This window comes from Euprymna scolopes, chromosome 14, assembly GCF_053919585.1.
Source record: "Euprymna scolopes isolate OS-2025 chromosome 14, ASM5391958v1, whole genome shotgun sequence".
Lineage (NCBI taxonomy): Eukaryota > Metazoa > Mollusca > Cephalopoda > Sepiida > Sepiolidae > Euprymna > Euprymna scolopes.
In genome coordinates this window covers 52,290,693-52,313,370 of record NC_136495.1, presented here as the reverse complement: position 1 = coordinate 52,313,370, position 22,678 = coordinate 52,290,693, and the positions used below count along the sequence as shown (strand labels likewise).

The 22,678-nt window shown below is 34.4% G+C and overlaps 1 protein-coding gene across 1 annotated transcript in view; it reads right to left on the bottom strand.

The window, feature by feature from the left end:
• LOC145293010 (retinoic acid receptor gamma-like) overlaps positions 1 to 13,657 on the bottom strand; it is a 157,274-nt gene extending 143,617 nt beyond the window's left edge. Inside the window, exon 1 of the mRNA XM_080139280.1 lies at positions 13,553 to 13,657. The gene's annotated coding sequence lies outside the window, so the exon portion shown is untranslated. The remainder of the gene's footprint in view (positions 1 to 13,552) is intronic.
• Between the last annotated feature and the right edge of the window lie 9,021 nt (positions 13,658 to 22,678).

The window sequence follows — 22,678 nt, the reverse complement described above, 5'->3', positions numbered from 1 at the left end:
TTTATTTATTGATCTTTTATCTTCAATTTGTGATATATAAAACTTTGGTACATTAATTATTAAAATTTTAATAGATATTTCAAAATGGGATGGTGGTGAATTAAAAAAAAAAAAAAGTTTGTCCAAAATATTATATTTGGTTTATTGGAAAGAGCATAAAATTTCACATGGACCCTGAAAATACCGTAAAAATTGAACCAATAGAAAAATTTTGATAGATTTTTTAAGTTTAAAAATTGAAGAATATTTAACTCGTAAAATTCTATTGATTTTATTATGTAAAAAAATGGCTGCATGAAGGCACGCCGGTATTTTGTAAACACTATTTTTCAAAAAATAAAAAATAATTTCTATTATTTTTTAAACAACTTTAATAGTTTATTTTGGAAGTATATTCCATACAGAAAATAAACAACCCACTTTAAAAAGTGAAATTACGAGTTTTTTTATATTTTATTCGCAGTTTTCTGTTAGGGGTGTCAAAATTTCCCTCAAAATTCTGATACACCTAGAGCAGGTCATGCTCACCGAATGTTTATCGTACCTGACTCACTGTCTTTAGGTATTTGTTTCGATCTCAGCTCAAGCATTTTCTTTCTTACAAGAAGTGGACCATTTAGACAAACATAATATTCGTGTGTACATGTCTCAGTTTCTGTACGAATTAAAATATAATATTCATGCATATTTTACGACCGGTCAATGCCGGGCGGCCTGCTAGTATATCTATAAAAGTGAGAATGTGTGTGTGTGAGGACAATTCTCAACCTATATATTCAACAAATTTTTGATCTAAAGACTTAAAATTTGGTATATAGGGTATTCAGATATGTGGGAAACTTTAATCTGTTTTCATCCAGAAAAAAGAAAGAAAGAAAAATAAAAAAAAAGAGTTGCTAAGGGGTCAAAATTAAAAACTTGGTACGTGAAGATCATTAAATTTTTATCTGTGTCAACTGTTTCACAAATGCGCAAACGTGAATCGTTCACATAACACATGCCTTATGTTAAACACTTTTGAAAACACTTTAAAGATCGTGTCAAGCTGGTCTAATGGTTATCGTACTTGACTCACTGTCTTTAGATTTTAGTTTCGATCCCAGCTCAAGTATATATATATATATATATATATATATATATATATATATATAGGCAGCATTCTCTCATTTAGACAAATATTATTGAATAGCATGGAATTATTCTGTTTACATATATTAAACACATTTATATATACAAAAAAAAAAAAAAAGTCCGCCCACCTAACTTGTAACAAATTACCACGTGACTAGGAAAAAATATATAAGTAAATTAAAAAACAATCTCTACATTTATTTCTACAATATGCCTGAGGATGATAGAAGTACTTCTGTCGAAAGCGCTCGCGATTATGGATCCAACATATACAATTTCGAGAAAAACACAAAAAGGACTATTCGGAGATTGGAGAAGATAAAAAGGAAAATTGTAAAACAGATTAATTCCGTGCTATTCAATAATATTTGTCTAATATATATATATTACTTACAAGAAGTGAACCGTTTAGAAAAAAACAATACTCAGGTCTCAGGTTCTGTATAAATTAAAATATAATATTTTACGACCAAGCAACGCTGGGCGGCCAGATAGTTTACTTATAAAAACAGACATATTTCTTTCATTATTAACAGTAAAGATTCATTTTTTTAATCTGGAAAAAAAAGACTAGGAAAAATTGGAATCAAGAGGAAGACAAACTTATACAAAGGGTAGCAATGATGAAAATACGTAAAATCTAAAGGAAAATTTTTGAATGCATAAACCAATCCATATAAACTACAAGCACTAATGAGCCACATGGAAAATGCAACACAAATAAAACAAAAAGGAGCACCACTTGAAACCCAAGGTACTGAAACTGAAGGAAATCTTATAAATTATGCTCACTTACTAGAAAAAAAAAAAAAAGAAAAGTATCAACCTCGGTTGATACCACACAAAATAGCTGTGAAAGATCAGTGAGGCTGGGAAGATCGAAGGGAAGAGCACTAACCAAACCTCCACTGGAAGAATGCAAAGAGTATGGGACCTTGGGAAGGCTTAATGAAATCCAAATCATAGTGGACCAATGATCACTGCCAGTGGTCATTGGTCTTAACTGTGATTTATGATAAGCATTTGTTGCGATAATGCAAAGTCATTTGCAAAGGTTGACCAAAAAGGTGGAGAGTACTGGAAATCTGGGAGACACTTGTCACCCAAACTCCAGGGAACACTAGCAATTATTATTAGTGAATAATCACTGATGTAACCTGTGTGAGAACTCCTAGATGATAATGTAAAAAAATAAATTTAAAAACATTTGGAATATTTAATAATTCAGCAATAAAATACATTTGCATAGATAAGAAAAAAAAAAAAAATCAAATCTTTAAGAAAACGGTTTTAAAGACTTTCGACTGATTCTGTTAAAGGGATTTGTTCAAACACAACATACAACATAGCGGCCGCCTGTTTGAAAAGGAAACCAAAACACATAGTCGCCACAAAAACGTAAAATTAGAATATCAAATATACAAATTCTTCATTCAATGTAACTTCCAACTGTCTTCTGGTGCATCTTTTTCAAACTCGTGAACTCAAAACTCTTTATAGCACAATTTCAGATTATTAATCCAGGTGTTCATCAGTTTAACGTCCAATTTACACGATAACAGGTGTTGGACGACTTGAAGGAATCTCAAAGTAATCTATCACGTCAACATCAAGTCCATTCTTATATTATCACTTTGTTCCATGTTTTCCTTGGCCTTGACCTTCCTGTGAACTGAAACTGCTACTTCAACTGTTCTACATCCAACCCAAGAACTCTCATCCAATCTTTGAATGGGACCATACTATTGAAGTCTCCTGTTTTGCACACACCTCACTACTGGTCAGAGTTAATCTTTCTACAGGGTCATCAGACCTAAGCTAGTATTTAAGTCTTGCATTACAATCCACATCATTCTTATATCATGTCTGTCCATGCAACACGTCCTCAACCTCCACTGGACAAGTTTCACTTCCATTGCTTTCTATTAAAAATTCTTATATAATCGAAATTCGTACCGGAACAAAGTCGAAAGTAACATTTGTGAAAATAACAATGAAGACGAAAATAGTTATCTGAATAAACAAGACATTTTCTATAATTTTTTTTTAATGTTTATGATAAGCACGATTAGAAACCATGTGTATATTGTTTATATTACTTCTTTTGATCAGACTATTGTTCTCATCTTGAGTATTATTTGTGCAATGTTTCGGTTGATTTGGCCTTCGACCATCTTCAGGCATGTTGGTTGTTGTCTTGGAAAAGAAAGGAGAAAAGTTACTGGTTCTGTACATATTTTTGTATTCTTGGAGTTGTTTTTTTTTTTTATGTCAACCAATTTTTTTTTTCACACATACGAAACCATGACCATAAAACAGAGACCAACTCCAAGAATACGAAAATATCTACAAAGTCAGTAACTTTTCTCCTTTCTTTTCCAAGACAACAACCAACATGCCTGAAGATGGTGAAGGGCAATCTGACCGAAACGTACAAATAACACTCAAGATGAGAACAATAGTCCGATCAAAACAAGTAATATAAACAATGAGCCCTCATCTCAAAAATTCAGAACTGTGTGTATTGCTTTGGCATTTTGGTTGGGAACAACATATAGTGTCAATTCTGATATTGCACTTTTCCTGTACTTAATCAATGATGGTGAAATCCTTCTAGACTGAGGCGATCTTAATTTTTGTTTTAGTCCAGAGTGTCCTATTAGAGGAACAGAATTTTCTGCACATTAAAATCCAACCTTGTATATCTAACTCTGCCCTAATAAAGAGGCAAATAAATGGTAACACGTGCATACGGTCATGGAACATTGGTTATAATGTGACATTTTATTAGTGAATTTACTTTGCTTATCCAATGATACATTTTTTTTAATAAGTGGAAGATGATAACATACATACATTTTAACTATACACTAACAGGAAGATTTGGTATTGCCTACGTGGAATTCTACATCCCCATATCCCAACCCAAACCCTTCATCATTGTGGCAATGTGATCATCAGAACTATACAGTCTAGCCTCTGACTCATGGCGGATAGGTTTCAGCGCTAACTGGCATTTTGGCCACAACTCGGCTAACAGGGCTCTGGCAAAAATCCAGGAGGAGACGACATTAGGATACATCGTCCTCTCGTCGCATCTCACAGTGTGTGAGAAAAGCAAAAATGTATCAAAAGCAGAACCACAAACTAATAGAATGAGAGTAACAATGTTGCTTCCCCCACCCCCAAACAAGGCTACTATTTGGGATGGCGTCTAACAGGGGAGTGTGGAAAGTTGAGCATGAAGATGTTTGTTCACATTACATTTAAACTTCTGCAGGTTAGCACAGTCAGGGAAACAGGAAGGGAATTCCAAAGTCTACCAGTCCAAAAGATACAGACTAGTCATAGATTCACCAGCCCAAATGTGTAACAATACTTCATGCATGAGCAAATTGTGGCTTTGTAATGATATAGGATACTCTCTGGTCTGAGTAATTTTCTAGCACGTTAGAGGGAGCCCATCTTTGCAGGAGATTTGGTAATATCCCAAATGTATTTGTTCCAATTCGTGTTTTCTGTGAATGTTAAACCAAGGAGTTTTAAGGATAGACTCTCAGGTTGGGTGCTATTTGTCATGGCAATTGGTGGTTGAGAAATTTTTTGTAATTGTTAAAAAAAGCTTTTAGTCAATAAAAACCTGCAATTTTGTAGGTGAACGAATAACTGACTAAAGGAGTTCATATATTTATTAGCTATACAATTTACATAACATTTTTTATGACAAATTATGTACATGGGGAATAAATTTTGGGGTTGCGTGGGTTGTGATAGCCTATAATATTCTCTTAAACTAGACAATTTCACCAAAATACTGCATTTGTTCTATGGGGGGGGGGGACTACTTAAAAAATCTCCAGTGTTTGATGAGTTTTATTCACAAGAAAACGTCCAGATGTATGAATGGTGGGAACAGGACGACTAAAAAAAAAAAGGTTATTAAGGCCTTTCCAATTCTTGCTAATTTTAAACTTTTCCGGTTTGTCAGCAGATAAATCTCTATGAGGGAGTGGAGATTTAAGTAGAAAGAAAGTTGAAGAGTGAATTTTCTTCTTCCAAGATAAAACACGATTTGGAGAAATCGTGTGGGTTACAAAATAAGTGAGTGAAGTGGGTAACTTATTGGATCACTAATGGCAGAACAAATAAAGTTAGGATGGGCCCCATTTAGCCTATTTTTAGTGAGGTGGATCCCAGAAGGGGTAAGGCAGAGAAAATCCACTCCTATCTGGTCGTGGCCGTCGTAAATAGGAGGCCTAGTCACTGAAAAATGACGTCAGGTACGAACAAACAAGATTTGTCGAGCAGTCAGACGATCGATAATGAACGAGTGTTATTTGTTTGTTTGTTTTTTTACAAAAAAGCATTCGAAATCATGAAAAAAATGCATTGAAAAAGATAAAAATAAGGATCACTATACTGAAATTCGAATACTTATTCAATAATAATAAAAAGAAAAACAATTAATTCAAAAGGAAAAGCTGTGCGTTAAAAGTAAATAAACATTTCGTGGTTTCATGGATTTTAAAGACTAAAATTTACAAAAGCCACTTACAAAACTCTCTTCTAATGAATGTGCACCCATCTTCTGTAAAAAAAACTTTTCCTATCACACCTAGTGGAATTAGGCCATAAGTGGATGGTAAGATTTAATGCTACTAAGACTGCGCTTCTTTCCTTTAACAACTACAAAAAACTTCTCAACCAACGATTGCAATGACAAATAACATCCATATAGTCACAGATTTAAAATAAGTTGGATTCGTCGGCTCAGCGGCTCACTATCGCTTTGCAAATTTCAAATCACGCGAAATAGTTACTTCAAACAATTTAAAATAAACATTTCATTGATAACTTTGCTGCAAACACAAAACCAAAATATTTCTCATTCATTCATACAAATAAACATGAACTTTTTCGTCATTTCTTTCAAATGTATTTATCTTTTAAATATGACCGTAAAAAACTTAATTTGCCTATTTACTTGCAATTTAGAAATAGATCGCGACCTGTTAAAAAATTAACTTGAAATGGAGCGTTTAACTTTGTCATTATTGCGAGAAATTAACTTAAAATTAGAACACAAGACATCCTGTAAATAATTCCTTCTCTCTCGTCATTTTTGAAAAATCTCAAATGATGTCGTTGCATTGTTTATTTTAAATGTTTGGTGTTGCTTTATTTGTGTATTTTTTTTATTATTTGCGAATAGTTTTGCTCAGAAAAATACAAGATAAAAACTATTATTAAACCGCCGCGAAACCGGGCATAATCGGTACAATTGGTGCCTTTTTATTAAAAACAGTAACTAATCGTAACTTCGGAGTTGAAATAAGCTAATTCGGACTTAAGATTAGGTTTGAGTATTTTTTTTTTGGGGGGGGGGGGTAAAAATAAAAATAAAAATAAAAACAATACATTAAAAAAGTTTGTAAGCCTTTAGATTATCGGATAGTACATAATTTATGTCCGAAATTACTATTTCTTTCAAAGTCAAGCATTATCGTTCATATGTGCTTCTTGCTTCTAAAACAAAGTGAAGTGTTTTGGAAGAGAGAGAATTTGTCCGTTCCTGGTGAATTCCTTCGACAGAAGGAAAAACAAACATTTCTACGTAGCTCACTTGCCATATCTGTGTGTGTGTGTGTGTGTGTGTGTGTGTGTGTGTGTGTGTGTGTGTGATATAATTGAATTAAATACTTATTTTTTCAGCCATGACCATTGGTTTTAAGCTGTAAGTGCTTCTGCTTCACTGCTTCATCAGATGACTAACACGTTTGCGGATCTGCTTTGTTTACATCCGGTTTCTACATAACCATTCAAAATACACACGATACATGGGAGAGTACTTTATTTGGAGTTATTACCGAAATACAAACTTATTTGGGGTAAAAATAAATAAATAAATAAAATAAAAGTTTGACATTATATATTATATTGATCATGTCAAACTCCGTCGACGAACAATGTACAATTATGAAATTTTGAAGTTAAGACTATAAAAACGCACAGAAGTCACAACAGAAAATAAACGCTGTTCTTAGTGTTCTTTATTTCTTAAATGGCTTTTTTTTTTCTTTTAGGAAGGGCTCTTTTTTTAATTTATTTTGTAAAACAGTTTTTCTACAACGAAATTGAGTGTAAAAAATACAAAAATAAAATATACGTATAATTTAAGGATTATGGATTTTTCTAGTTTTAAAATTTAAAAGGGTAATTTTTTAAATCTTAAACACTGCAAAAATAAAAAATAAAAATTTTTTTTTAATTAAATTTGCAAAACGAGGCGCAGTTGTAGCGAAAGTGATTGTATTTGTTTTTAAATATAATTAAATAAAAAAAAACAGAAAGAAATTACAAACCATAAAACAAATTACAAAAAAAAAAAATAAATAAATAAATAAAAATTGAAAAAATACAAAAAATAGGCGGAGGTTGACAACCCTGCCACTTTTCAAAAATCGCTAAAAAATACATGGCGGATGACCTGACCTACACACATGACACTGAAAGTAATTAATGCTCCCTCTGACACGTGACTGGAAGTTAGGAGGCATATGTGTATTTGTTTTGCCTTTACATACGTGAATGAACAACGAACCATTCTTTCACCTAACAATTTAATGAAAAATATATATATATTTTTTTTAAGTTCATATTTCTCGCGTTGACGAAACCGCACTAGTACCAAATGTCTTTTTGGTTAAGAAGAAAAGTATGGTGACAATTTCATTACAAAAAAAATATATAAAAAAAATAGGCCTTATAGACACCTCTGTACCTGTGGCGGGCTGGCGGGGTCTACAAAATGTTCCGAATGGTTAACTCCGGTTAACTGTACCATACGAACTTAACAAGAAAAAAAAAAAAAAAAAAAAAAAATTCATTCAATCGTAGTGATTTCGTCGGCTTAACTCCGATGAAATAAAATAATAAAAAAAAGAAATAGAGTGACAACTCAAATCGAAGTGTCGAGGTGAAAAATCAGCCTTACGGCCAATACAGTTTTAGTTATAAATCGTAAATTTAGATTTTTTTAGTTTTAAAAACTACTTGATTAATTTACGTGATTTGGGGAATATGATATCTTCGTTATGTATATCATACAGACTTGTATTTTCTTTGAATTGCCACCATAAGTGCCAATCTAAAGAAGCACGAATCATTCATAGCCAACATAAAAAATGGGGCAATATTTGGGTGCTTATGCACTTTTATTACCGCTCTATTTTTAAATAGCTTTTTCAGGTTAAATGCAAATTTAACTATATGTTTACTCTCTATATATTAATATGATAGCGTGTGTGTTCTTTTGTGCGTCACGCTTACATCCGGGTGATTTAATTGTTATGTTCTATTTCTTGTCATAAATAATTTTACCAAGATTCTTAAGTTTTGGTTTCGGTTTCGACTATAGCTGATGGCACTTAAATAATCTATTTTTTTTTTATAAATAATTTTATCAAAAATTCTTGGTAATCATGAAGAAAGAGATAGCCTGTTTCCTCCGTTTGACTATAGGTGGCGTTAATGTTTGTCCACCCAGTTACGGAAGCCCAAAATGTATATAATGGGCACCCTTGAAATAAAAATAAATAAAACTTTCACAAGAAACACTCGTCTAGCTGTAAACACTATCAATAATTCCCCCCACTCTTTATCTGTGCCTAAACCTAAACGTAGATTCCATGAACAAAGCTTCTTTCTTAGAACTGCACGCCACGCGTGCACGCCTGTGGAATTGTCTTCCGTTTTCCGGCTAACTACAATATGGTTGTGTTCAAGTCTAAAGTAAATAAGTTCTTGATGAGCCGTTCCATATAAGTTATCAAATTTACCAAATTTTCATTACTAATGATTACTATATTATCCAATTTCTACTGTACACTCTTTAACCCTTATCCTTGAGTGGCCTCTGGGCCTTGATAATGTGGTGATGCCTATGTAAAAAAAATAATGTTTTTGTTATATTTTAATTTTAAACATTTTTTTTGTTTTGTTTTTGCAAACATATTTAAGTTTTATTTTTTCAAACATATTTACGTTTTGAAGCTTGTTTATTTTCAAACATTTACATTTTTTTTTTTAGTTTTTCATATTTGTTTTTTTTTTTTTTTTTTTTGGAAACATTTACGTTTCTTTTTTATTTTTACAGACACATTTACACTTTTTCTTTTTCTGCAAACATTTTTTGTTTGTTATTTTTTTTTTCAAATATAGTTTTTTTTTTAAATTTTTTTATTTTGTAAACATGCGCAATCTATTACGATCTTTGCCGACAATTAACCCTTGCCAAACCACATAATGGATGCAATTGTTGATAACATTTTACCTCTAAGTGACACGTGTTTTCTTGAGTATTCCTTAAAGGATTTTCTCTTAGAAACGACAGACACTATGAAGACGTTGGAGTGGCTGGCCTGGCATGGCCTGATTGGAAATACCAGTATTTGCAATCGATGTGGACATTTGTCGAAGATGTTCTTGCAGAGAAGAAATATCGCCAATTGCAGAGACGGTTACTGTTGGGTTTGTCCCAAATGCCGGAGGAAAAAACTCTGTACGTGTGGGCTCTTTCTTTGATCACGCGCATATAACGCTAAACGAAATCATTGAGTTGATTTATTGGTGGTCAATGGAAGAGCCGCAAGTCAAGGCAGCAGAACAAACAGGTGTCAGTAAAAGGAGTACCCTTGATTGGTATAGTTTTTTACGCGAGATTTGTGGTATGTGCCTGATTGACAATCCTGTGGAAATGGGTGGTCCTGGTCGAACTGTGGAAATTGATGAGTAAATTTATGCATCGCAAATACCACCGTGGACGATATAAAGACGGACAATGGGTTCTTGGTATGGTGGAGAGAGAAACAAATATGACAATGATGGTACCAGTTGAAAAAGGGATGCAGAAACTCTTACCAATCATTCAGCAATATGTTCGACCAGGATCACGGATTATTACTGATGGGTGGCAAGTATATAATGCTCTAGCAAACCACTTTGTGGTCAATCACAAATATTTTGTGGACCCAAATGATCCAACAGTACATACCAACACTGTTGAGGGAACTTGGAGTCTGTCTAAGGTTAAATTCAGAGCGATGAGCGGCACTAGTTCTGAAAATTTCCACAGCCACATACATGAATTCCTGTGGCGGCGGAGATTTAAAAAGAATCACTTCGGCAATATAATTTATTGGATCCGTCATTATTATGTTGTTTGACTTTAATGTTTTTCGGTAAATGTGTGGTATCTTTCCACCCTCCAAAATCCTTTAATTTTTCTTTTTTGGCTTTAATATTTTTTAAGTACAAAACAGTTGATTTTTAGGGGTATTTGGGTCTGTTTTTAAGGAATATCACATTTAAAATTGTTCGCGACAAGTAGTTTTCCTCATATTGAATGGCTTTCAATATAATAACGTTATTTTTTCAGCACTGTAACAAAAGTACATAAGTACCAATATTTGTTATGTATTTTTTTTTTTACTCAAGAAATCCACATGCAATCGAAAATAAGTTGTTTGGAAAAATTAAGCCCAAAACGGCGGACCTGACCTGAACCTGTCATAAAATTATAGACTTCACTTTCATATTAGCAGGATTTTTTAAAAAGTTTATTTAATGACATTTAACGCGAGGGATCACTTTTAAATTATGTTTTATTAAATTTTTCTTGTACACCACAAAAATAGCTTAAGGAGTTTTGTTGATTGGCCGAAAATAGGGGGGGGGGTATCAATTTAGAACGTTATAATTTAAAAGTGACCCCCCTCCCCCACGTTTAAAAGTCATTAAATAAACTCTTTAAAATTTTTTCCTGCTAATATGAAAGTTAAGTCTATTATTGACGATAATCTGCTCCTAGACTAAAGATAAATAGGGGCTTGAATTATTATCAAAGGCAAGATAAGTTACTCTGCTACCTAACTGGATGTTTTTAGTATTTTACACATTTTAAAGCGTTTATTACGTTCGAAAAAACAAGTAGTGCTGAGCATTACGCGAGAACAAGAGAAAAAAAATGGCTGACATGTGCTGCTGCTGCTCACATCTTTTAAGTCTCGATAATCGCTCAAAATTATAAAATTAAACAAAATACTGGTAGAAATCTATTTAATGAATATTATCGTGACATTGTGCTGACCACTTTTTAATTTTGTTGTCTATTGTAAAACATGTCCGATAAATAATATTTAGACATACACATATTCAATTGCCGCTATACATTAGTTTGATCTTCCATCGATACTTTCGATTTCAGTTTCACGGAACACTGTCCAAACAATCAATTGAAGGATCGGTTACACCCGGTATCTTTAGCTACGCGAGTTGAGTTTCCAGTGTTTACCTGAAAATGAGGATATCGGTGGAAGATCAAACTAACGTTAGTTATGCTCTTGAATAAGTAATTGAGCACTGTTTATTTCTCCTCTAATGCTAAATTACAGACACACACAAACCCTTAAATTAGTTCATATAGAAAATCGTCAATGCGATAACTTATTTATTAATGAGGTATTTTTTTTTATAGATTAGGTCCACCTGCCACCTCCACAATTTTATTTTAAATGACGACTTTTAACGGTTTTCGACTATGCTGAATACGGAAATTGCATTGAATTTTTGCAGAAATAAGTAGTTAGCGAGATATAAAAAGTATTATGCATTGTATTCTTTGGCGGTCATCTTTGTTACGCGCGTGCGCGCGATATAAACAAATCTACGCGCGTAACAAAGATGGTCGCCAATGCTTAATACAACTTTTGGGTTTGTATTACTGTACACATAGATTCGAAAAAGTTGTAAAAAAAAATATATATATATATATATATATATATATATAACAAATAAATGTTATCAAAGGCAAGATAAGTTACTTTTCTACCAAACTGGATATATTTTTTGTGTTTTTATTCAATGTAACATTTATTCAGCTCGAAAAACATGCAGTGTTTACCGATGTATTATTGGACAATTCAAAAATGGCGGCCGACTCTCTCTTAAACACGGTGAGTTCGGGAAAAGGTGTTATAAATAATAAACTAGACAAAATAAAATACTATTAAAAAACTACCGAATATATGTCAACCTATGTCACGGTAATATATATTGAGCGAATTTCTAACAGTATTTTGTCTAGTTTATTATTTATAACACCTTTTCCCAAACTTACCGTGTTTAAGAGAGAGTCGGCCGCCATTTTTAATTTTCCAATACATCGGTATACACTGCATGTTTTTCGAGCTGAATAAACATGTTACATTGAATAAAAACACGAAAATTATATCCAGTTTGGTAGAAAAGTAACTTATCTTGCCTTTGATAACATTTATTTGTTTTGTTTTTGACAACTTTTTCGATCTCTGTGTACAGTAATACAAACCCTAACTGAAATTTAACGTGAAAATCCTATCTTTAAAAAAAAGCACGGTTCATAAACTGTAGAAGTTCCAAAAACTTATGTTTAAAACAAAAAAAGAAAAAAAAAAGGAATTTACCACATTTCATCCGTGACGTCCTTCCTTCTTCCTACCCCCATCCGAAAATGTCTACAGTACACACGCATCGCATGGAGATTGTTTGGGTCTTTCTATTTTGTGCTTGTTTTCGCAGCTAAAAATGATGGTGAATGACCTAAAAAGGGGGGGGGGGCTTTGTAGAACCTTAGAATTAAAGTTTAAAATAAATATAACAATAGAAATATTATTTGACGTTGACAGCCAGTTTAAATAACGAAACAAATCAAAAAGAAATAAACATTTGAATTAAAAAAAAAAAAAAAAAAAAAAATTTAGCAATTCTGGTCTTCCATAACTTTTGCTTGGTACAAACGAAAGTAGGACAAATCTCGACTTGTTTATTTATTAAAACTTCGTGCCCCCCCCCTTCGATTTTTACGATTAAACAACAAAAGTAAAACAATCCACTTTCGAGAAATAAAACTTTTGAAATAATTAAAATTATTAAATAGAAGCAAAACATTTTATAGGTTCACAATTTTTTTTTTTTTTTTTTGCGGTGACATGAAAAAATTATAAACATTAAAAACAAGGACAAATAATAAAATCACACAAATTACGCGTAAATGTTTATTACTATTATTATTATTAATAGCAATCGTCATTTTAATAATTCATTCAAACTAAAAGCGATCCATCATTAAAAAGAAAAAAAAAACAAATTATTGTTTATAATTGATTTCATGTGGAAACATTTTTTTTTCATAGGCAAAAGCTTACGTCATAACTTTTTCGCTCTGATAAATTAAATAAAAAACTACGAAAACTTTTAAATAACAATTCAAATTGAATGTTATAAAGGGCAACGAGATTCATATTAAACAGGTAGGTATTTGAATAAACTTTTAAAGTTGGTTTGAAAAGTTAAAACTTGATTTAAAAAAATAATATATAATTACCGTATTAGAACTGGTACAACCATCCCATGTTATAAGCAAATAAGTCACATGCCGGTGTTGAATCAGTTAATTCTCTTCTTAATAAAGTTCCGGCTCCAAAAAAAAAAACACTCACACGAATACTAATTGAATAATGATGTAACAAATACAATTGTGTGACCATTTCGCACGCGCGTATGCGTGTGTTTTCCGACTCTACGAGACTTATATATTATTTTCTTTTATATTATTCTACCCTTTAACTATATGCTAGTTTACCCAAAAAGAAAAACACTATTATTTTTATGATTACATGTAAATAGTCGCTGTATTTTTTATTTATTTATTTATTGCGAAAACTTCAGGATTCTTGTCCAGAAATCTCCCTATATCTAAAACAATAATACAAAATTGTGTATAATATACGTACGCGCAACGGAACGAAAATATCATATTGCGAAATACCATTTGTTTAAAAATTGTTCAAGTAGTTTCATTTCTAACTAAGAAAACTAAATTTTATGGGTAAGCAAGGAGTAACTGTCTCACGTCGCCATCTTGAAGAAACAAAAGGAGATAACTCAGCAATAATTAAAACTTGCGAGATCAGCTTTACAATTGCCTACGATTTCCCATTAATCACATTAAATCGTTTAGAAATGATTTTCGGCAAATGTGTATTTATTTCAGCGGCGTGAATTATTTGACGGGCAAAAATTTATAAAACTTATTTATTTTTATATAAAACACGTTATTAGACCCTAAGGCTGAAATAAAACCCTAAAAAATTTAATTTTTATTATTTTTTCAATATTTTTTTTTATAAGACACAACAATCGAGGCCGCCATCTTGTTTTGAAAATTTGGCTTGCCAGATTGGCCTTTTTGGTCCACGCAAGAGCGTAAAAAGGCCAAATTTGGCCTCAAAAAGGCCAATCTGGCAATCCTTAGAAAAGCCAAATTTTCAAATCAAGTTGGCGGCCTCGATTGTTTTACATTTAGTCTAATAAAAAATGTTGCAAAATTAATAAAAAACATTAATTTTTTTCGGGTTTTATTTCAGCTTTAGGGTCTTTAACAATGTGTTTTATATAAAAATAAATAATTTTTATAAATTTGCTGAAAATATCCATAAAAATATTATAAATAAAATCCCTTACAAAATTTCATGAAAAACACTCGTCTAGTTGAAACCACATAATTTACGCCGCTGAAATATACATTTGCCTGATTTTCTTTATAAAAATAAAAAATACTTGATCAATTTTAAAAGATAATCTTTTCATTCCGCCACAGATACATACATCATAAGGGTTTTTCTATATTTTTGTTTCTAAAAAGGAAGAATTCTGAATAACCGTGAAGTGCAATATGGTAAACAGTTGAGACTTTTAACGCTTTGAAATTGTTTAATTCTTTTATTTCAAAATTTCATTTTGTTCAAAGCCCTCTTTGCTACATAATAAAAATAATTACTTACCTAACAAATAACAAGTGCAGGGTGGAGTTTGCTACTCTGACTTAGGATCAGAGGTAGGGTAAGGCATTTTTTTATTATCTTTTCAGGCATGAACCTCCCCATTTAAGTGAAATCTTGGTGACGATTTTTGATTTTCGTGTGTCAATAAGCCATCTTTTACAGAAATAAAATTCTGAAATAAAAAAAAAATTACAAACAGTTTCAACAGTATATAGGTTGGTATATAATTATATTCTATTGCGTTTGGTGTAAGTTATTTGTGTTTTTGTGGTTGTTTACGATTTTTCAACTGCTAACTATTCTGCTCTTTTACCAATTAGTTTTTAGACTTTAAAAGGGGTGATCAGTTTTGCATATGAATATAACATAAAATAAGTCAGCAGCTTCCCGACCATGTAGCATATCCAAAAACATGTAACCAATTTTTTTCTTGGCCAGTTTCTTAATTTCAGTTACATAGACTGCAGGTGTAAATGTTGAGGAAATTTCTTTTGCTTAAAATATCCATAAAAATATTATAAATAAAATCCCTTACAAAATTTTATGAAAAACACTCGTCTAGCTGAAACCACAATAAATAATTTTCCCCATTCTTTATCTGAGCCTAAACCTAAATGTAGATTCCATGAACAAAGCTTCTTTCTTAGAACTGCTGACCTATGAAACTCTTTTTCCATTTACCTGCTTTCCAGCTGACTACTGTGGCAACCGGTAAATCCGACCAGATTAAATGTCCGGCAGGAACATTTCACAGCAATCACCACTTTATATATAAAGGTTTATCTACCAAAATCAAACTAGTTTCTCTCCAGACTTCTCAAGTGCATCACGTGTCGAGTAAACTCTGTCTTAGGAAGAATTTTAAATACCTATCATGGTTTTTACGCAAACTGCAAACAAACCACTACCCATCATTGAAATTCATCACATTCAGCGAGAACTCAAACCTCCTTTTGAATATTCTTATTCTGAACTATTGTTCTCATGATACGAACACACACACACACACACACACACACACACACACACACACGTGCGCATTCGCTAATATGATTTATGGACTGCTTCTCTCAAAAATAACCGCATGGACTTTAAGCCCTCATGCGGCACTCTTATCATAAAAATCAATAATTTCAAGCCTCGTGTCATAAAAATCCTCACACAAAATCCTCACTTTAGTAATCCTTAGAAAACACATATGTCTGAACACTTTGTTATGATATTTCTAACACATCAGAAAATGTTATTTCTGTTATATAAATTGACTGATTATAAAATGGTGATCCTACCAATCCACACCACAATATGTTTGTCTTCAAGTCCAGCGTCAACAAGTTCTTGATGAGCCGTTCCCTTATGTAATCCAATTTACCAAATTTCCACTACTAACGATTACTACGATATTGTCCCATTGACTACTGTACACTCATTAACCCTTATCCTCGAGTGGCCTCTGGCCTTGATAAGCGGTGACTTCTTTTGTAAAAAAAAAAAAAAAAAGAAAGTTATTTACCTTTTGTTTAAATGGACATGCCTCCACTCTCTACCTGTTACTCTTCCAACACAAAATTACGTTAGTATGCTCATCCATTGATTAGTGGGTTCACATATAGCAAGATCAGTAAAAATTTGTAATTGTTGAGGGAGATAAATGTTTGATGTAGTAGGTTCACTGCGTCTGTATCAATCTGATTGGCCTTTTTTGAAAATAAGAAAAGAGATACCAGTTAAAAGGACAGACTCCATATTATTTGGATTCTTCGGATCATTTTGAGTGTTATTTTCACAACGCTTCAGTCGATGTAACCTCCGACCTTCTTAAGATGTATCTTGTTGAATCCGAAGAAAGCCTTTCTGTCAAACTTGGGAATCTGCACAGAATTTTGAATTTTTTTTTTTTTACATGGAGGTCACCACATCAAGGCCCGGAGGCCACTCAGGGATAAGGGTTATTGCGTGTACAGTAATCAATGAGATAGCATTGTAGTAATCATTAGTATTGGAGATTTGATAGAGTATCTTACTTAAGGGGGCGGTTTGTAAGGAATTTGTTTATGTTGGACTTGAAGACGTCCAAGTTGTAGTCAGGTGGGAAACAGGCAAACGCAAGAGAGTTTTACAGTTGTGCACTTCTGAGAAGGAAGCTCTGCTCATGGAATCTACGTTTGGATTTAGGCACAGATAAAGAGTCGAGAAAATTTTTGACAGTAGTTTCAGCCAGACGGGTGTTTCTCGTTAAAGATTGGCGAGGGGGGGGAGGAGAGATTGGAGCTCAGACGAGCACTTGCCATGGAAATAACGATAAAATAAAGACAGGCTCACAACATCTCTTCTGTGGGAGAGAGGTTGCAGGGAAGAGAAAAGGGCATCCCCACCAAACCACGAAGTCTATTTTGTACTCTGTCAAGGCAGGATAGGCTGCTTTTAGCAGCTCCTGTCCAGATATGGCAGCAGTACTCCATCCTTGGATGTACTTGGCTTTTATACAGATAGAGAATTGCATCAGTAGTGAGATATCTTCTGGAGCGGTAGAAGGATCCCACCATTTTCCCAGCGGCCTTGGCAACAGACCTGATGTACATGTTCCATTTCAGATCAGGAGTAAAGGTCAAACCCAGAAGCTTGTCAAAACATGGAGCCTTCCCAAGATGAGAGCCATCCATTTCAATTGATGTCAGATGGGGATCAGAGCGTTGATGATGTAAAGATAGAAGTTTGGTTTTGGATGCATTAAAAGTAACCAGCCACCTTTTCCCCCACTGTACCATGCGCTCAAGATCAGAAGAGAGAGAATTGGAGAGAACCTTGTCATTTACAGCCTTTGATGTATTGGCATAGATGGTCGTGTCATCAGCATAGATGTCAACAAATGATTTAAGTATGTGTTTTGGGAGATCAGGAAGAGAGTTGGGCCCAGGATGAACCCCTGGGGGACTCCAGCATTAATACTGTGAGCCTCTGATTTCTGCCCATCAACCACTACTCTCATGAACCTATCGGAGAGAAATGATTTAATGATTGAGAAAACATTACCAGTGATACTGTAGCTGGAAATCTTGTGAAGTAGGCCCTTATGCCATACCTTATCGAAGGCCTTCGATATATCAAGAGCAATTGCCCTGGAAAGGAAGCCTTTGTCAAGAGATTCACTAATTCTATGAGATGTAACCATTAGCACATCTGCTGTAGATCTTGCGAAGCGGAAACCATATTGCATGTCACTAAGAAGGTTGTTTCTGCTGAGGTGGTTGACTACTTCTTTATTTAATATGGATTCCAATAACTTACTCATGACACACAGGAGACTTATTGGTCTGTACTGAGAGAGAGATGACTTTTCACCTGAATTCTTAAATACAGGGCATACTGATGAGGTTTTCCAAGGTGTTGGAAAGCACTTCTCCTTAAGGCAGCATTTAAACGGTTTTGTAAGTATGGGGCAAGTTCTGGTTGGAGCTTTTTCAGCACTATAACTGGAATGCCGTCAGGGCCAGTTGCTTTACTGGAATCAAGGTTCTTGATTAGCTTGGCAACCTCACGCACAGATATTTGTATGTTGCATAGTGTGTTGTCTGTTATAGGAGGAAGTACGGGGAGTTGATGGCCTTTGTCGCATAGGGTAGAATTAACTGCAAAGTTCTTAGCAAATAGTTTGGCTTTGTCTGATGCTGACGAGATGACCTTGATGATGGTTGGGATAGAACGCATGCTTCTGTTCAGGATCCTGTTTGCTATTTGCCAAAACTGGTGGGAACCAAGCCACTGCTCAGCTACTTTGGATTTAACGGACTGACCATATAGCTCTCTTGCATTTTTTATTACTCTTTTACAGTGGTTGCTGGCAGTCCTGAAAGCAGCTTTAGTCTCAGTACACCCATTACGTTGGTAGCTATGGAAGAAGTGGTTTCTATGCGTGATGGCAGCAGCACATTCTGGGGAGAACCATGGCTGGCTGTTAGGTTTTTGTTGGAATTTTTTGGATGGTATGAATCGGTCTATGCCTCCAATTAACCATTCGGTCAGGTCTGATATTATAGAGGACACATCCTTTTTAAACATAGAATGCAGAGGTAGATCGGATATGAATGTACGGAAGCTATCCCAGTCAGCCATAGAGTATCGATATACAGTACGGTAGAGAGGTATGTCCGAAGACTTATTACATTTCATTTTTATCTTAACTGCTACAACAGAGTGGTCGGAGGATCTCAGAGGAGACAGAACGGAACATGAACATAGCTCAGGGGAAGTTGTGAGGAAAAGGTCTAGAAGGCTTGCATACTGACCAGTAGTATCGGGCACACGGGTGGGTTCATGAACAATCTGAGTGAGGTCATAGCCTGTGGCAAAATCATGACAGAACCTCCCCTCATCATCGCTCTTATTTGAGTGGGTCAGCAATTCCACATTACGGACATTGAAGCCACCGCAAATATGAATATTAGCCGAAGGATGAGCCGACAGGATGTGGTCAATTTTCTCAGATATGCTCTTAAAGATAGTAACCCCACTGTTGTGGGGGCGATAGAGGGCAAATATAAATGCAGTGGTGTAAGCTAGTGCAACCCGGAAGCACATATAAGGTAAGTTAGGGTCTTCTCTGGAGATATCCCTACCACATGGAAAGCCATCTTTAATGTAGGCACATATTCCATGCCCAGGGTGATCTCGGGGGTCAGATTTAGATGTTAAGTTAGAGTATCCTTTAATTATGAATTCGTCTAGGGAAGTGGTTGGCCTTATGCCAGTTTTACTTAGAAAGAATATGTCCGGTTTCGTCTCCTGTAATTGTGTTTCAACCTCTGGAAGGTTGGAATGTAGACCCCTGGTGTTGGAGAAGGAGACATGGTAGTAGGAGTCAATGTTGGAGGATGGGGTTCTAGGTTTATTCGTGTTTTGTTTTTAGAGATTTGTCATGTTGAGGTTTTGGGATTTGTGGAGCAGGTCGATAGACTTGGTTGGAGCAGGACACAGAGATAAAGTAAGAGAGAAAAAGACAAGAATTTTTTTTTGTTTTTTTTGTAGCACATGATAAGGTAAAGCTGTAACAATTACCCACTAGTATGGCATCGAGAGGCTCTACCAGAAACTACTGTATGGTCCAGAATCCATTCACCAAATGGCAATACAGCAGCCCGGTACTTTGCACCTGCTAATAGGACAGCCTCCTTAGTGGTTAATCCAAGGTTCGGGTCCCTGACTATCAGGCGGATAACATCAGCCCAGATGAAACGTTTACCTCCAGCACCCTTACTAGTGACATGACCACAAGGATAGACATAGAAACAGAAATTTCCCGACATCTCAGGCTACTGTTCACAAAGTACTACCGACCTGGAAAGCAGCTTTTTCTTCACCCTTTATCAGAAAAATCACTCATTGGAAATGAGGACTGAAGGACAAAAAAGGAGAAGCGAGAGTTACTGGAGCTGCCGATAACACATCCACATGTATTATCTACTCTCCATTTAAAAATAAAGGTGAGAAGGATGGAACACCTTATTTAATCCATGAGGATAGTATACTCTTGGTCTGTCAACCATGACTATATAGATGCTTTAAGTAATTAACAAATGTTCCATTGACTACAGTACACTCTTGAACCCTTATCCTCGAGTGGCCTTGTGGCCTTGATAAGTGGTGACACCTATGTAAAGAAAAAAAAAATTCACAAGTGTATTTTTTGAGTGTTGTTCGCACTGAGGATTGAGCCTTCAACTTCCAGAAGAGTGTTACTTACAATTGAATTTTAACAAGTGCTTTATCCACTATGTCATGGGTCCTTGCACATAGAAAGATTTCTGAGTTCGATAAGATGCACTTGACGAAGGTCGGAAGTCAAATCGACCAAATGTTGTTGTGAAAATAAAACTCAAGATGAGAACAGTAGTCCAACTAATGCAAATAATCCAAATTATCAATCCTCATCTAAAAAAATCAGAAACATAAGAACAAACTTCTTCTTGAAAATTTAAATTAACTTTTATTCAACATCAACGCAAAACATGGCCTGGAAAGAGTTATAGAAAGAGGCTTATCAAACAGGTTGATTCTGCTGACGTATATCTCCACTTATATATAAAAGGCACTTTCTGTATGTGTCTGTGTGGGTGTGTCTGAATTTATTCCCTACGGACTCTGAAACAGCTGCGTCTATTTTTGTGGAAATTTTACACAAATGTATTTTAAGTGTCTGGAAGTGTTCTTAGATCGGTTTTGCATCAGAATGGCTCTGATAAGTATAAAAAAACAATAATCAAAAATATCGAATTAAAGAAAGAACAATTAGATTTTGACTAAAGTTAACGCCCTTGTACAGCCTAACATCACCAGTGCATTTGAGAAGTTTTATCACCATACAAGCAGAAGGGCTCTGTGTATAAAATCAACAGTATGTTATTTGATAAGACAGGAGTGCGTTACAAATGAATGTTTCTTTTTTTTTTTTTTTTACATGGAGGTCACCACTTATCGAGGCCCGGAAACCACTCGGGGATAAGGGTTATTGTGAGTACAGTAATCAATGGGATAATATCGTAGTAATTATTAGTAATGAAGATTTGATAAAATGTCTTACTTAAGGGGGCGATTCATCAGGAATTTGTTTATGTTGGACTTGAAGACATCCAAATTGTAGTCAGGTGGGAAATAGGCAAACGGAAGAGAGTTCTACAGGCGTGCACTTCTAAGAAAGAAGCTTTATTTATGGAATCTACGCTTTGATTTAGGCACAGACAAAGAGTGCGGAAAATTTAGAGCACAATTGAATTACGATACTTGACTTTTGCATTCAAGCCATCATGTAAAAATAATTTTATAAAATCAACAGAAGATTCTCTGCAATGCATGGGGAGGCATGTGGAACTTCCTTTAGTGCATTACTATAGGTCCTCGACTAGAGCAGGCAATCGATCAATTTGATTGAAAAAAGGGTAATTTCACCAATCTCAATCTCACTGACGATAAAGTATTAAAAATGTGGAAAATTCATTGATCCTCATTCAATTCCAGACAATATTGGGTGTCCTTGCTAGTGTACTATAGAAATGTAATATTTCTTGTCATATTGACACCACAAACGGGAAGTTTACCTCGCCTTTCGCCCAAACAAGAGGTAAAAGGCGAGCCAGATAACAGGGCATCTTCTCAACGCAGCACTCAGTGTGAATGTTTGTAAAAGACATAATGGAATGTGATCTGATGAACTCATCGCACTTGTGCTCCCTCAATGTACATACTTCTGATTAACCCAACAAGCAGCAAAATCCCACCTATTCACTGGTGAGATCTTTAGATGCAAGAAAGCTTTCTGCTATGATAGTTTCTTCCCTCAAACTAGATTTGGTATTCACTCCCTGTTTCTTGCTCCCCTGACTGGACTGACATGCAGAAGTTTAAATTTAATGAGAATATACATCTCACGAATTAACTCCCCATATAGTCCCCTGTATAGATGATCCTAATTAGTAGCCTCTCATTTCCAAGTATGCTTTAGTTGGGGTGACTAATACTAAAAAAAATAATAAATTGACCTTGGGCAGAATTAGAAAAAGGTACTCATGCACAAAATGTTCTAATCGCTCGACGTATTACTACATCAGTGATAAAATCTCTGTATATCTTACCAAACGATATACCAATCACTGCGCGAGTGATTACATGCAATT